Below are 15,409 nucleotides of genomic sequence, written 5' to 3'. Positions count from 1 at the left end.
AGTAAAACGTATGCAATGAGTGCTAGCTACCTCAAATACCAAATGTAAGGCCACAGCAAAGGTAAATATAAAGACAGGCACCCCCGCTTTACTTGCAGGTAAACTCACTGTCTCTGGTGCATCTAGGCACACCCATAGCAAGGACATCATCAGACTACAGACTAAGAGCAAAAAGGCCAAAACAAGGCAGCAGCCTCTTTGCTGTTTTACTGCTGTTCTTACCTGCCACGTCCAGAGGCTGCTGACTTCAGAGCGACTGCTTGGGACTGTTTTTGGGGCAGCGCTGTGCCCGAGTGCTGCCCGAGTGCCGCCATAGTTCCTTGGCTGCTGTGTACTACATCCCCCATCGTCCTTCGTGGGAAAATTCCGCGCACCACGCCTGGAAGCACCAGGAGGCGCTCATTGGGAGGACAGGGCTCCCGCAGCACCGGCCGCGCCCGGGTAAAGCCCGGGCCAAGGGCGGTCCCATCCGTGCCCGTCAGAGCCTGGCAGAGGCTCAGACTATTATCTATACGGTACTGTGCTGGTATATCTAACTTTTGGCAATGCCTCCCGTGTGTGCTGGTTTTGGCAAACGTAAGGTGGGGGGTGGGGGTGGGTTGGGGGTGGTGGAACTGCTTGATGCCTTTCTTTCAAGAGCTGAAATCGAATTGATTCACGAGATTCAGTTAACTGAGCGCAGGCTTTCCCTAGAACCTTTGTCGCCTTCGCTCAGTGTCTGTCCTGCCCATGCCCGCTCTAGCACACGCTGATATCCTCCCCGCCCCTCTGCCCTCCCTTTCAAGTCTGCTTAGTCAGGGCCCTGGTACTTCATCACCATGTATTTCAACCAGCCCAGAGAATAGTTTAGGTACCTCAATAGTTTCGACTAGGGGAGGTTTGCTCAATATGCTGAAAATGGGGAGCCGCCATTAAAGAAAAGGAAACGTCGGGGACCCACCAAGGCTACCCCACAACCTACTTGTGGGGCTAAACGGAAGGTAGTCGCAAGGGTGAATGAAGGTAGCAGACAAACCCCCATGGTACCAGTTGACACGGCCAGCTCATCTACATCCACAGAGGAAATACTCCTTACACGTATAGTGCAGGGGATCTCTAAACTGCTAGACCCTTTGATGCAAAAATTGGGCCAAATAGAGGAGAGACTCACAAAATTATAGCAGGTCTTGCCTCTCCCCACATCAATCTGTGCAGGTGCTTGGTTGGTTGTTGGGGGCCAGCACCACTCAGAGGGTAGGGGGGAGGATAGGGGGATATCACCAAGGCCTGGACACCGACCAAACTAGCCCATATCGCCAATCCCTGTGCACCTCTGACCCAGGGTAGCATCACTACTCAGGGGATGCAGCGAGATATAAGAGAAATACACATACTCACACACTTCCCCAATCGATTGCATATTGAAGGGGCACAGAGCGCACCTAGCCGCTCACATTTACCGCCGGAAGCAGCCCCCTACACTGTAGTTTTAGGTATTGTTCCCAGGCTTATCCCACAGGCAAATGAGGATTGGTCCACCCTGAGAAATAGGGCTCTCCATCTACTGAGTATAAGGACGGGGATTAGGGATCGAATATTTCATGGATTTGAAATGGCTGTAGAATACCCTGGGTAGGGAAGTCCGCAAAGTCACTCGGGGGTGACTGTGTGGTACTAAGCTTCTGGACACCTGGCCTAGTCCATCAAGTTTTGGAGAGAGCTGGGGATCTTGAGTTTGGGGACAATATCTCCGTTCTCCCCTTGGGCTATTTCTATTGACCCTATAATATCCCCCTGTATGGTTGGGAGGAGCAGGTTTTCACATACATCTGGCCACTCTGTGCATCCAGTCTCCCTTATTAACCGCTTTGACGTCCTCACCTCTTTAGAAGATAGTGATTGACTAACTAAATACAACTTTTTTGCTCCAAATGGGTCGACTATGCCCAGGGAGCCTGAGGCCACTGGTAACTGCACCCCACATGCCTGCCTCCATCTTCCACACTAGGAATACGTGTTGATATGGCAGAGGAAGATGCCCCATGTAACAATTGAAGGCCCCCCGGAGGAGGTTGCCTCCCGCAAGGGAAACATAGAATGGCAGGGTGGGATGACTTGGGCGATATCCACTCAGTAGGTCCAGCTGCATCCGACTACCAATATGGTCCCGATGTGATGGTGGGTAATATACCTCCCCCCTCACCTCCCTTGTGGCAGCCTGCATCAAGGACAGGCTACGTCTGTTATGACAGTAGGCGTTTGCAATATTGCAGGGCTTAGGCAGAAAATAGTATCCCATGATTGGCCGGGGTTTAGAGATCAGTTTGATCTTTTGGTCTTTCAAGAAATTTGGGCTACTGACCCGGTCTTTCACCCGGGTTTTTGAAATGTTTCCAAACATGCCCAACGGGGTCCGAAAGGCAGACCCATAGGTGGCCTTACATTCTGGGTGAGACCTTAACAGGGGTGGAGGTATGAGATGGTGTCCATTGATAGTCCAGACATAATGGTTTTACGGTTAGGCATGGATCATGACTGGATCACATTGATAATTAATATTTATGCCAGAGGGCAACCTGGAGGGAGGCGTTTGGATACAGTTGCACTTTTAGATAGCTTTATAGATAGCCAGAGGGGTGGGTGTTCTTTGATTATTTGGGGGGATTTTCACTGCACTTTTGAACCGCTGCATCAGGAGGACGGTAATTTAACCTCCGATGAGGATCTGCAGTGGCATATTCCTTCCCTAGATTTATGTCCTATAAAAGAATGAACTGAAGTTGCCCTGCAGCTTAAGGGGCTATGCCTGGAGAGGAGGGTGCAAGCAGTGAATGGGAGGTCTCATTCAGATAGGGAAAGTGCCCACACATTTAATAATGGGCTGAGGAGTAGCTGTATTGACTTTATTATGCTTAATATCGAATCACGGCATTCCCTTCTCGACATGAAGGTCCAGAAACATACTGAAAGTGACCATGACCCCCTAATTATGACAATTAAGGTCCCATGTATGTCAAAGATCCCGAACAAGACTGAGGTAGACATACGATCTGAAATCCTGCTTTTTAATGATACGAGGCAGGTCAGATGTCCTGGTTTATTGCGAAAGAATGGGACCTGGGTGCTATGAAGGCTCTGGTAGCCCATTCAATACTGTGCCTCCAAAGCTGTTCCTCACAGGAAGATATAAACCAGATTATCCCCCAGGTTCATAATGATCTGTTTACAAACCTCAAAACCTTCTTTATCAAGTCCAGTAAAAAGAAGGCAAAGGATGGGGTTCAGAGAGCCTCTTGGTATAATACAACTTGTAGAGAGGCGTACCGAGTATTGGCAAAGGCGATTAGGTTGAAGGTTTTGGGGAACATTAAGCATGCCAGGGCCAATTATAAAAGAACCCACATGAAGCAAAAAAGGAGTGGGACAATAACCGCTGGAAAGGTCTGCTTTTGGGTAGCAATGACAACAATATGGCCAATTTTTGGCAGCTAGTGAAGCAGGGAAGTGGTGGGCCATCTAATTCAACTATAAACTTTGTCCCTCCGGATGAGTGGGCCGAATATTTTAAGGTCCAATTCTCCTCACCCAATGACAGCCTGGATGCTTTTAAAATTTCCACACCGATACCCACTCTGGTATTTAAGGAAACGGAGGTAGCGACAGTCCTCTCCCTGGCCTGAGTGATAGGGCTCCAGGCCTTGATTGTGTTCCTGAGGATTTATTTACCCATGAAAAAGCTAATTTGCTGACTTACATTACTTATCTAGCAAATGCGATTGCTAGTGGTGGGAGTCTTCCTACTACCTGGTCTGGTGCTGTTATAGTTCCGGTGTCTAAGAAGGGGGACATACATTACCTGGCAACTACAGGCCCATTAGCCTCATTGACTCTATCAAGAAAATAGTGGCGAGGCTAGTACTGAGTCGAGTACAGCAGTGGATAACGGAATTTAATATATTATCACCTATGCAGGCAGGTTTCGGAGCTCGCACCAGCACAATCAAATAAGTGCTTAGATTTGTAATGATATTCTGGTGGGTTGTTACCTTAGGTGGGGGTACTCTATATGCGGCCTTCATCGACTTAAAGTCTGCATTTGACCTTGTCCCTCGAAATAAAACGTGGCGAGTTTTTTGGGAGGTGGCGATGCCCATGGAGCTGTTAACTATGATAGTTAAATTGCATGATCATAACTATGCCCAGGTCCGATGGGGTGCACACGGAGAATTTATATATAGATTCCCGGTAACTAAGGGTGTGCGCCAGGGTTGCGTCCTTGCCCCTACCCTGTTCTCACTATTCATCGACAGGGTGGTCCAGTATTACTCCACATGCCCCACCGATGCTCCAACTTTGGGGGCCTAAAAACACCCCTGCTCATGTTTGCGGACGACACATTGATTCTATCTAAGACCCAATCTGGCTGATAGGCAGCGCTGTTCAGATTCGAGGAGTTCTGCCGCGATCATGAGTTGGGAGTCAACGTGGACAAAACAAAGTTTATGGTGCTCCACTCCCAACAGGTTAAGAGGGGCAAGGTCCATATGAATAATGTTCTCTTAGAGAAGACTGAGATATTTACTTATCTGGGGGTAACTTTAAGCAGGAAATTGCATTGGAAGCCTCAAATCTATGTGCTTTCTCTGAAACATGCGCATCTGGCAGGCGCTCTTTCAAAAGAGCATAGGATTTCCTTCACTAAACCCCTAGCTCCCGCACTAAAAATATATAATTCCAAGGTTGCGAGTGCAATCTTATATGGCATGGAACTGTCGGGCCAGGAAGATATTACACCCATAATCACAGCCCAAAATAAATGTATGCGGGCACTGACAGGTCTGCCGCAACCCACCCCTATGGTGCCCCTAATTTTGGACTTAGGATGTTTTAGTATCGAGGATCTGGCCCGATTCAGGCCGATAGCACTCTGGAGAAGACTGTGAGCCTTACCTGAGCTGTTCTTGTATGCTAAATCCCTATTGGATTTTAGGGGAGTTGGGTGCCTAAGTAAGATCAAGTGGCTTCGGCATATAAAAAATCCTTTGATAGATATGGGGATGGGCACACTGTGGGAGAACCCAGTAACGTCCCCCCTGCCGTCAAAAAAAGAGCATAAAGCAGCTTACATGGACATGGTGAAGTCCAAAAGGTTTTCCTCTACTACCAGGCCTACCTTGACTAGGGATTTTCTGTCACTGAAACATGAGGCTGGCTTCGAACAGTATTGGGACACTATCTTAAAACCTGTGGATAGGAAGCTTTACCACCAGTTCAAGATAGGTTCCCTTCCTACCAGAGTTTTTTCTGGGATATGGCTTAAACCGATGTCTAATCTGTGCCCACTGTGTTTATACCAGCCAGAACCAGTTGCCCATATCCTATTTGTATGTCCAGCCTACAAGCCACCAAGGTTGAAATGGCTTAAACCCATTTGTTCAAACTTCGGTACAAGAGATTCTGCAGTTGCTCTAAGGTTTCTACAGACCTGTACACAGGAACCCATTGTGATTGCTATGGCAAAATTCTGGTGTTGGGTGTGGGTGATACGGGCAAACAAAATTAAGGGCTTATCATCCTAAGTAGTCCACTTGGTTTTATTCTTCCCGTACCTTCCATGAAATTGTAAATGGGCTGAGGTTTTATTCAATATTTTTAATTGATGTTTTAACAGTCATAAGTGCTTTTAATTAATGGTTTAATGCTCTTTTAGGTAATGTATTGTGCTGATTTGTTTTTGTGTAATTTTGATATTGCTAACATTTATGAAATAATAGTTTGTATTTGCTTATTCTTTTGATAGTATGTCTTTTATAGTTTTATAATCGAAATAAAGACTGATGAAACTGACACTGAAACATGTATGTGCCCAGGATCTAGAAGTACATCACTGTATCCATCAGTACTACCTCAAAATTGCTCACATTTAGGAAAGAGTTGTAGCTTTCATCACTCACTTCTTAAGCACACAATGGGTCATATTTACAAGCCCCTATCGCCCCACAACGTCACTTTTAGTGACGTGTGGTGGCGATGGGGTGACGTTGTGGTGGTGATAGGGCCTTCACCTTATATACAACGCTGCCTTGTAAATAAGGCACCCTTTCACGCTGTGCTTAGCGTGAAGGGGAAGGGCAGAGGGTGTAGTGTTGGGCGTTCTACTTCAACACTGAATTTCACGGTCCCCCCTATTTACAAGGGTGGCGTAAATAGGAGGCAGCACCAAAATTAAGAGCAGGGGAAACCTGGTTTTAAACAGGTGAAACGAGGAGAAAGGCTTTATTTGTCCTTGTTTTTGCTGTTTCCATGTGTGCTGCACTGTGCAGCACACTTAGAACAGCAAATTGCCATTGATTGTTTATGTGCAGGAAGGTGACCCGTCCTGCACATTGAAGAACTGGGTTTTTCAGAACCGGTACTGAACCGGTAACCCAGCGGTGCCAGGGACAACACCCTAAGACTTCGGGTCCTTCCTGTTTCAGACTACAGAAACGCAGAGTCTTCTAGGTGAAGTCAAAGATCGAGTTTATTGGCTGCAACCAAGTAACAGGCGTCCTAGAAGTACAACACGGTGTATATTCTCAGGAGACTGCTCAATCTTACAAAGCCAGCCTTCTCTTTTTATACAAAATATTATGCTTCAGGCAAACATTCTTTGTTTTACAGTTGATCATTCACATATTTTCACTACAAAGAAAAAGCAGTCATGATGACAATCCCACATTTCAGTTTGTTCAGCCCACAATCAATTACCCGGCAAGGCCCAGTATTTTCATCAGATATCGACGGACCCCCAATAAAAACGGGCACCTCCTCCTCGTAAAGCAAGTCATAAAGAAAGAAACAGAGGCAGATGTGTGTAAGAATAGGAAGGGTTTGTGTGCGATGAAAGGTTTATGGCATGTTGTGCCTTGATACTATCTCGACCGGCCACTGGGAGAGGAACTGCCCAAACAGGTTCGGCCTTGGGCAGTGGAGTCAGCTTGCCCAGGTCGCAGAGAAGTCAGCAAAGGTGTACGTGTCCTTCAGAATCATGTTTTGGCCTTAGTCACCGGCCTATGTGAGGGCAATCACAAAATGGCTGCTCTTTACAAAATGGAACCCAAGGGTTCAGAACGAAAACTACGTTTTCAGGGTGAAATCGCCACTCGAATATGACGAAAATGCTTGTGCATAGTATACTGGCCATTTTCGGTCTGCTGATATCAAAATCGTCATGATACGACAATGTTTATAACATAGGTCTAAAATTTTCAGTACCACAGACCCTCCTTTTGCCCTTACATAGGCAATAACCTATACTCATGCTAATCTGAGTCCTGGTCTGTATTCCTAAAATCATTGAGATGTTGCTGTAGCATCATCCTATTACTTAGCTCGTCCCTCGATACAGGTTTCCTTGCACACGATGTAGCACAGAGGCCACATATAGCAGGAGCACACTGTATGCATAGACAGAACAGGAAAAGAATGGCTAAGATCATCCCAATGACCATCAGAATTTTCCATCCCCAGGCGGATATCAGTTCCCAGAACCATCCCATCAACGACCAATCTCCTTTATCCACATGAATAGATTCGGAAATCTTATGTAGTTTGGAGATGGCCTGGTACCATGTTGGAGCGTTATCTGGAATAAAAACACAGCAACTCGATTGGATCACCTTACATACCCCACCTCGGTCTGCAAGTATGACGTCTAACCCGACCCTGTTCTGAAGGGTCATAAGACGATCCGACTGGAGCTCAGCAGTCACGTTACTAAGGGCACCGGCAGTTTCATCTACGGTGGATTCAACCACCCTCGTCAATTGCCTTATGTTCCTGCTGTTAGCCATGGGTCCCCAAAACGGCAGAAAACCCTTAAAGAAGTCTCCCAATTCTTGTCCTGCAGTGTCCTCTTCACTGAAGACACCTCTAACTATCCTTGCCTTGTGATAATCTGCCGCCGCTGTGTAGGTGGGAGGCAACAGGAACGAAACAAAGCATGTGCCCGAAAAGTCAGGGGGCAACCAGGTATAGGCTCTATCATGGTAGATGAAATAGGTACCCTTAGCTGCTAAGAACAAAGGGGGAATCTGGGACGCAAAAACATATGTTTCAGTGCAGATACTCTTCCCTAACTGAGCTCTGGGATTCTTGCCATTACCTTGCAGACATAGGTGACCCTGATGGGGTACAATCCAAATCGGGGAAGATCTCTTAGCTTGCTGTTTCTCACTCAGAGTAACTCCATATCCGGTCACGTTCCATCCTATATAAACTAGTGTCTCATCTCTCGGGATAGTCTCATAGGATATATATTCTTTAATCATATCTACTATACCCTTGACTAGAGCACTATTCCTAGGATTGACATTTGTAGAACGCAGGGGGTAGATTTCATGTGCATGGATGAACATTGTTCTGTATGCCCACACAGAACCATTATGGCTGAATGGCAGGACCAGATAAGGGATACCTTTATCCGTTGTGTGAAGCATAAGACCACACACCCAACAGTTAGTTGTGTTCATTACTAGTTGGTGTTGGTGCAAAAGCTGAACGAAGGAGTTATTAATAAACTCTAATCTCCTAGCGGATTCATGTTCAGGAAAAGGGTGGAAAGAATGCGAGGAGACAGTAGGAGGAGGCATGGGCAGTGTAGTGGGTGCAAATGTCACTCGAAAAGAGAATAAAACATATCCTATAAAAAACATCATAACACTGAACAACATGAAAATGCATAGTATCAAAAAACGTTTCTTGGTCATCATTCTGCAAATTGTAGTCTTAAAGTTCATTTGTTTGGCAGGTCTCTCCATCTCTAAAAACTCCATCCTCTCTAAAATGCTGCTCGCGATGGTAGGCTGTTCTATGCTAAGGGATGCTTCTGTCAGTCCAGGGCAACTCCCTTAGACCAACCAGAACCGTCAACCTAACGTCTTCGGCTGCACCCCAAAGACTTTGGGCAACCGCGACCCTACAGCTGAACCCGGATGGTGGTTCGAAAAACAAAAATAAAAATGTTTCTCAGATGGGAGAGCTGCACTTTCAATACTTAGGCAAAGAAAAGGAAGCTTTTATTAGTTCATAGTTCTCGGCCTCAGATTATAGCGTTTCTTTCCAGGTACTGTCTGGTCCCGGAACAAGAGTTCAGGTTCTGTAATGTCCAATCGAATTGACGGTGTCACAGCTTCTTGCAAAAGATTGTCACTTTCTTGTTCGGAAATTGTTCCTTTTATGCGTGCATCACTGAAAGGTAGAAAACGAGGCACAGTTTCAGTTTCAGAGTCAGCTACACCCTCCTGGACCAACCGGTCGTACGGCAGAGGCAAAGGGACCCTCTTGCAGTGTACGCCGTGGATCCAGTTCTTTTTCCCTTCCACTCGCACAGCTGATCTGGTTGATAGCAGGACTAGGTGGGTGCCTGTCCAGCGGGGCTGATCATTCTTTGTCCACTGGAAATTCTTCACCAAAACCCAGGATCCAGGAGTAATCGGATGTCCTGGAGCTTCAGAGACCTGAGGCAGAGTATCGTGAACCTGTTTGTGTAAAACACGCAATTTAGCCGTCAATTCGCACAAATAGTCAAGCAGTACAGGGTGTTCGATCTCGCTGAATTTTGTCGGCCTTGGCCCTCCCCATATGTTGGCCGGACGGCCGAACACAATTTCATACGAACTAAGTCCCACTCGCGAATGCACAGTCATTCTTGTTGATAGGAGTGCCAAAGGCAGAGCGTCAGGCCATTTAAGGCCAGAGCTCGCTTGGATTTTGGCCAATTTTAGTTTTAACGTGCCATTGTAGCACTCTACTAGTCCAGCTGATTAGGGGTGATTTGCAGCGTGGAATTTCTGTTGGATGCCTAGCCCTTCACATACTTTCTTCATCACTCGACCCAAAAATTCACTCCCATTGTCACTCCAGACCATTCTCGGCATTCCAAACCTAGGGAAAAACTCTTTGGCAAGGGCTTTAGCTGTGGATAAGGCAGTGTTGTCCTTTAAGGGATATGCTTCTACCCATCTTGAAAAGGCACAAACAACAACGAGTACGTATTTCAAATTGTTGCACCTTTCCATGTGGATGAAATCTAGCTGCAAAACCTCGAACGGATACGTTGGAGGCGCAAAATGACCAGCTGGAGTTGGGGTTCCCCTACCAGGATTGTATTTCAGACACACCATGCAATTCTTGACCAATGACCACATTCTCTGCACACTTAGGAATTCCAGCATTTTGCCATACTGGAGCCAACAATTTACAAATCCCTTTCACACTGATGTGAGCCATTCCATGAGCCATTGTAACCACTGCAAGCACATACGCATCGGGTAACAACCATCTCTGATGTTCTGAATATTCAACCCAACAGCCATGCGCATCCAATTTACCCGTACTTTCTCTCCACACACTCAACTCTTTCTCTGTAGCTTCAGCTTGAATAGATTTCACACTTTCTATCGTGTCTTCACACATTCCCACGTCACCAATCCATCTTGCAGGGCCCGCAACATACATTCGACTCATCACATCCCTTGCTGTTTCTTTTGCGACTTCATCAGCAAATGCATTTCCACGACCAACATCATCAGTCACCTTCTTGTGTGCACTGCATTTTACAATCGCGACTTGCAATGGCAAAGTAAGTGATTCAAGAAGCTCTTTCACCAATTGACCATGCTGAATCTTAGTTCCATGCGAAGTCAGGAACCCACGTTCTTTCCACAATCGTCCAAAACTGTGAGCCACACCGAATGCATACTGGCTGTCAGTATATATGGTCACTTTCATTCCTTTCGACAACACACACGCTCTCGTAAGTGCAATCAACTCTGCTGCTTGAGCTGAATTATGTGGGATACCTGCAGCTTCAACAATCGTATGCAAAGTCGTAACAGCATATGCCGCAGTCGTATCTCCATTCGGAAGCTTGAAGCATGAACCATCCACCCATAAGGTACCATCACACTTTGCAAGAGGAGTGTCACTAAGATCTATTCTCCCTTTTGTTTCTTCTTCTGTTCTGAGGAAACAATCATGCTGTTCAGAAGTATCTAACTCTGTTTCAATCGGCAACAACGTAGCTGGGTTAAGCGTGTTGCATCTTTTTATGTGCACATGACTCGCTAACAGTGTCAACTCGTAACCTGACAACCGAGCACTCGTTAAGTGCTGTGTCTTGGTCCTGTTTAACAACGTGTCCACTGCATTTGGAACCATCACAATCAATGTATTATTCATGACTAAACCTGCAGACTGTCGAATAGAAACTGCTGCTGCTGCTGTGGCTCTCAAACAGCTTGGCAATGCTTTAGCTACCGGGTCCAAAGTTGACGAACAATATGCACATGGACGCTGTTTGCCTCCGAACAATTGTGTCAACACTGACAATGCACAACCTTCTTTCTCATGGACATACAATGTAAAGGGCTTATTGTAGTCGGGGGTACCCAACACAGAAGCCGAACATAATGCATCGCGCAATTTGGAAAAACTTTTCTGACACTCTTCAGACCATGGGAGGGGATGCGGTGTATCTTTACAAGTTAATGCCACCAAAGGTTTGGCCAACAAAGAAAAATTCGGTATCCATTGTCTGCAATATGATGTAATACCCAAGAAAGCACGCACTTCTCTCTGTGTCCTAGGCACACTCAATTTTGCTATTGCCTGAATTCTTTCTGGGGTCAGTTTCCTTCCCTCCTTCGATAAGAGATGACCTAAGTAGGTCACTTCTTGTCGACAATATTGCAATTTGGAAAGAGACACTTTGTGATGTAACTCAGACAAGTGATGCAACAAAGACAACGTGGCTTCTTTACAGATTTTCTCCGTATCTGCAGCAACAAGCAGATCATCAACGTACTGGATAAGGGTAGCGCCATCAGGTAAAACAATTGTGTCAAGTTGTGTTTTTAAAGCTTGACTATATATCGATGGACTTTCACAGTAGCCCTGGGGAGCGCGTTTGAAGCGGAAGCTTCGACCTCCTAAACTGAAGCCGAAAATATCCCTACTCTCCTCGGCAATCGGGATGCTGAAGAACGCATTCTTCAAGTCAATCACCGAGAACCAAGTCGCGGAAGCTGGAATCATAGTCAATAGGGCAGTGATATCAGGGACAACTGAAAATTGTGGCACAACGATTTTATTCACCTCTCTAAGATCAATCACGAATCTGTAAACGGGTGGCTGAGAAGGATCGGTACGCTTTCAAACAGGCAGAACAGGACTATTGCAAACGTTTCCTCTTGTCTCTTCAATTACATCTTTTTCAATCAAATCGTAAATGATCGCTAGCAACGCTTTTTCACCTTCACTAGATATTTTATATTGGGCAATTCGTGGCATTTTAACATTGGCTTTCAATGTCACCACATATGGCGGTATTTCCAAAAGACCCACATCATTAGGACCAGTAGCCCAAAGAATATCAGGAAGAAGCGACAATTCTGTCGGAAGTTTATCCTTTGACAAATACATTGGGGAGACCACTTTCTTACCTAGTGTAAGTTGCAATCCTGAAGGAGAACAATGCAATGTCGCATACAATCTTTTCAACAGATCTACTCCCAACAAATTTTCACCACAACTTGTTGTCAGAATAAGGGGTGCTTCTAATTCACAAGGTCCAACAGAAAGAGACATAGGACTAGAAATCGGGTTCCTAACCGGGGCGCCAGAAAAACCTACTGAAACATTCATTTCGCCAGACAAAGGTGCGCCAGGGAGTTTAGAGTGCATAATAGAACTCTTTGTAGCACCAGTATCCAACAGAAAAGGTTCTGACACACCTGATGTACTCACCTCAACATAAGGTCCACTCTGATCTACTGGAACTGAAACAACTCCCGCTCTTTGTCTATGGCTGTCCTAGCAATCATTACCTTCCATATTATCATCTTCTGCATAGTAGTCATCAGCATAGTACTGAGGCGTCCTACCAGACGCGTTATTCTGCTGATCAAAATTATTCATTGAATTCTGAGTTGGAAATGAGCGCGCGTTCTGGGGGAAATTTCCACGTCCTCTACCTCTAGGCGCTTGTGGAGTACCTCGACCTCTTGCGCTAGAAACACCATTCATATGCTGTAGTAGAGCAGGGCAACTACTTTTAAAATGGCCCTCCTCTTTACAATATGCACACTGATTAGGGCCTACAGAAAAGCGTTGTTGAGGATATTCGGTCTTTTGCATGTTTCTCTGAAACTGCTGAGGCTGCTAATAGTTACACTGACCACCACGAGGCGGGTACGCCTGCTGTAAAAGAACCTTCGTTTTTAACTCTCTCGTTTTCTTGTCTGCTCTATCCTTCTCATCTTTATCTCGATTTTCGTAGTACTGGGCAGTAGCCAATATCTGTGCTGAAGTTGAAATGGCCCACGAGCTTTCTGAATCTTTAACTTCTTACACAACTCGGGGAGCAAATTATGCACGAACTTGTCAACGAACAATCGTTGACCACCTTCTGTACTCATATCTTGACCACTGTGGTCGATAAACGTCTCTTCAAACCTAGTGAAGAAATCAGACACTGTTTCATCTTTCTTCTGCTTACACGCAGACAACTTGTCCCAATTCACCCTCATAGCAGGCATCAAAGTCTTCATGTAAGTAATTATCCTACCAGGGAGCTCTGCCACTAAAGGTTCGGGTTTAGCACCACCAACTTGTCGGTCATTCGCAGCACTAATATTAGCCCATGTGTCACCTAACTCTTGATCATGATCCGCATGACGAATTTTTCCCCATAAAGGCTGTGGCACAACATTTCCAAACAACATGTCTATATCCGCTAAATTCATAATGCAAGAGCCTGCAGTCTGTGACAATTCCTTGTAATACCCTGCAGGATTTTTACGGGGATCAGGTAATGTCTGTTTAAGGGCCAATACTTCAGCGTGCTTCCATGGAACATGTACCCAAACACGCTGAAAGTGAGGCTGAACAGGTGGATTAGCTGCTAGATCCCCTTCTCTCCAAACTGGGGGAACTTCTCTCTGGGGATACTGTTTCGCTTTCCTTTTAACGGAGGAATCATGTTCAAATAATGACCGGGAAACACCCTCATTCCTAAATGACAATAATGTCGCAACTGATTTCTTAACATCTGAACCCACAATCGTGTCTTTCCCAAACTCGTACCGTACATGACATAACTCAGGCGGATTGGGCTCCAAATCATTTTCCTCTAAATCCTCACAAAGGAAAGTACACATTTTTTCAAAAACGTATCTCTGTTTCGGCTCTTCCCACTGATGGAAGACATCCATAACAGAATCTAGCTCATATCTTATGGGGTCTGTAACCCATTTGTGTGCCAAATAATTCAATGTTTCCCGCTCTCTAGAGTCGGGCAGTTGACTACGCAACTGTTTCCTTGTTGAAACAGGGGTCATACTTGCTGCCCCAAAAAGAGGATACAGAAGACTAGTAACAGTGTTAGTCATTCTCTGCCGAACAGAAGGAGAAGTTGACGAAAGAACAGGAGTAAAAGCAGAGTGAGGCAAGGCAGATGCAGATGCAGACGCAGTAACAGTAAGAATATCAAAAGAGGTAGTCGATGCAGGAGGCAAAGTTGTAAGAAGTACAGGAGGAGCAGGTAGCAAAGTCAGCGGTTCTTGAGGATGCTGAGCCGTAGCAGTAGGAGCCAGCTGAAGAGGAGCTGGCGGTTGTGGAAGAACCTGGGGCACAACAACCGGAGGTTGCACAACTAAAGGTTGCGGAGGTGCAGTAGCACTCTGCGCATAGGGGGGTGGCGAACTCCATAAGTGAGACATTAAAGGATCTTTCTCAAGTTCTTTTGCTGCATCTTGCTGAAGAGGCGGCAAAACTGGATTGCATTTATCGATCGCCATTTTACGTTGCCTGTGCAACTGTTCACTCGCTTGTTCTTCCTCATCATCTTTATATTGCATAGCAGCCTGCATTATCGAAATATCCTTTTCTCTTTTATTCTTTTTAGCTAATTTAATTTCTTTCTGTTTGGCTTCCTTTCGCCATAGGCGGAAAGAGTCAAACATCGCCGACCGGGCTTTCTTCTTAAAAAGTTTAACCTCTAGATTATCTAATATCTCTGTGTCAAAACTACCATATTGGGGCCATTTTAAAACACCATCCTTTCTGGTGTATCGGATCCATACTTCATTATACGTGATGGGGCCTACGCCATGTTTCACATATAGTTCATAGGTTGGAGTTCCAACCGGAGGAACCGGACACGAGTTTTCCAATCGGGAATCCCTATTACAACCAAGACAAAACAAGTTTCCAAGCCTGCTAAGACCAGGCATCTTCGCTCACTAGTCTAGCTTCAAACTTCAAAGGATTATCGATTACGATAGTCTCGTGAATACACGAGTCCCTCGGCTTTGGTACTTGCAGGTTCCAAATCAAAGATCCCAAGGGGATACCTAAACTAAAGACTGGGAGACGCTCCACTTATACT

At 45.7% G+C, this 15,409-nt stretch overlaps 1 long non-coding RNA gene across 1 annotated transcript in view; it reads left to right on the top strand.

Annotated features, from left to right (window-relative positions):
- Positions 1-414: 414 nt before the first annotated feature.
- LOC144767434 (uncharacterized) overlaps positions 415-15,409 on the top strand; it is a 69,985-nt gene continuing 54,990 nt past the window's right edge. Inside the window, exon 1 of the long non-coding RNA XR_013598202.1 lies at positions 415-515. This is a non-coding gene — a long non-coding RNA (uncharacterized LOC144767434). The remainder of the gene's footprint in view (positions 516-15,409) is intronic.

Source organism: Lissotriton helveticus, chromosome 7 (assembly GCF_964261635.1).
Source record: "Lissotriton helveticus chromosome 7, aLisHel1.1, whole genome shotgun sequence".
Lineage (NCBI taxonomy): Eukaryota > Metazoa > Chordata > Amphibia > Caudata > Salamandridae > Lissotriton > Lissotriton helveticus.
This window is presented reverse-complemented; position numbering and strand designations above follow the sequence as displayed.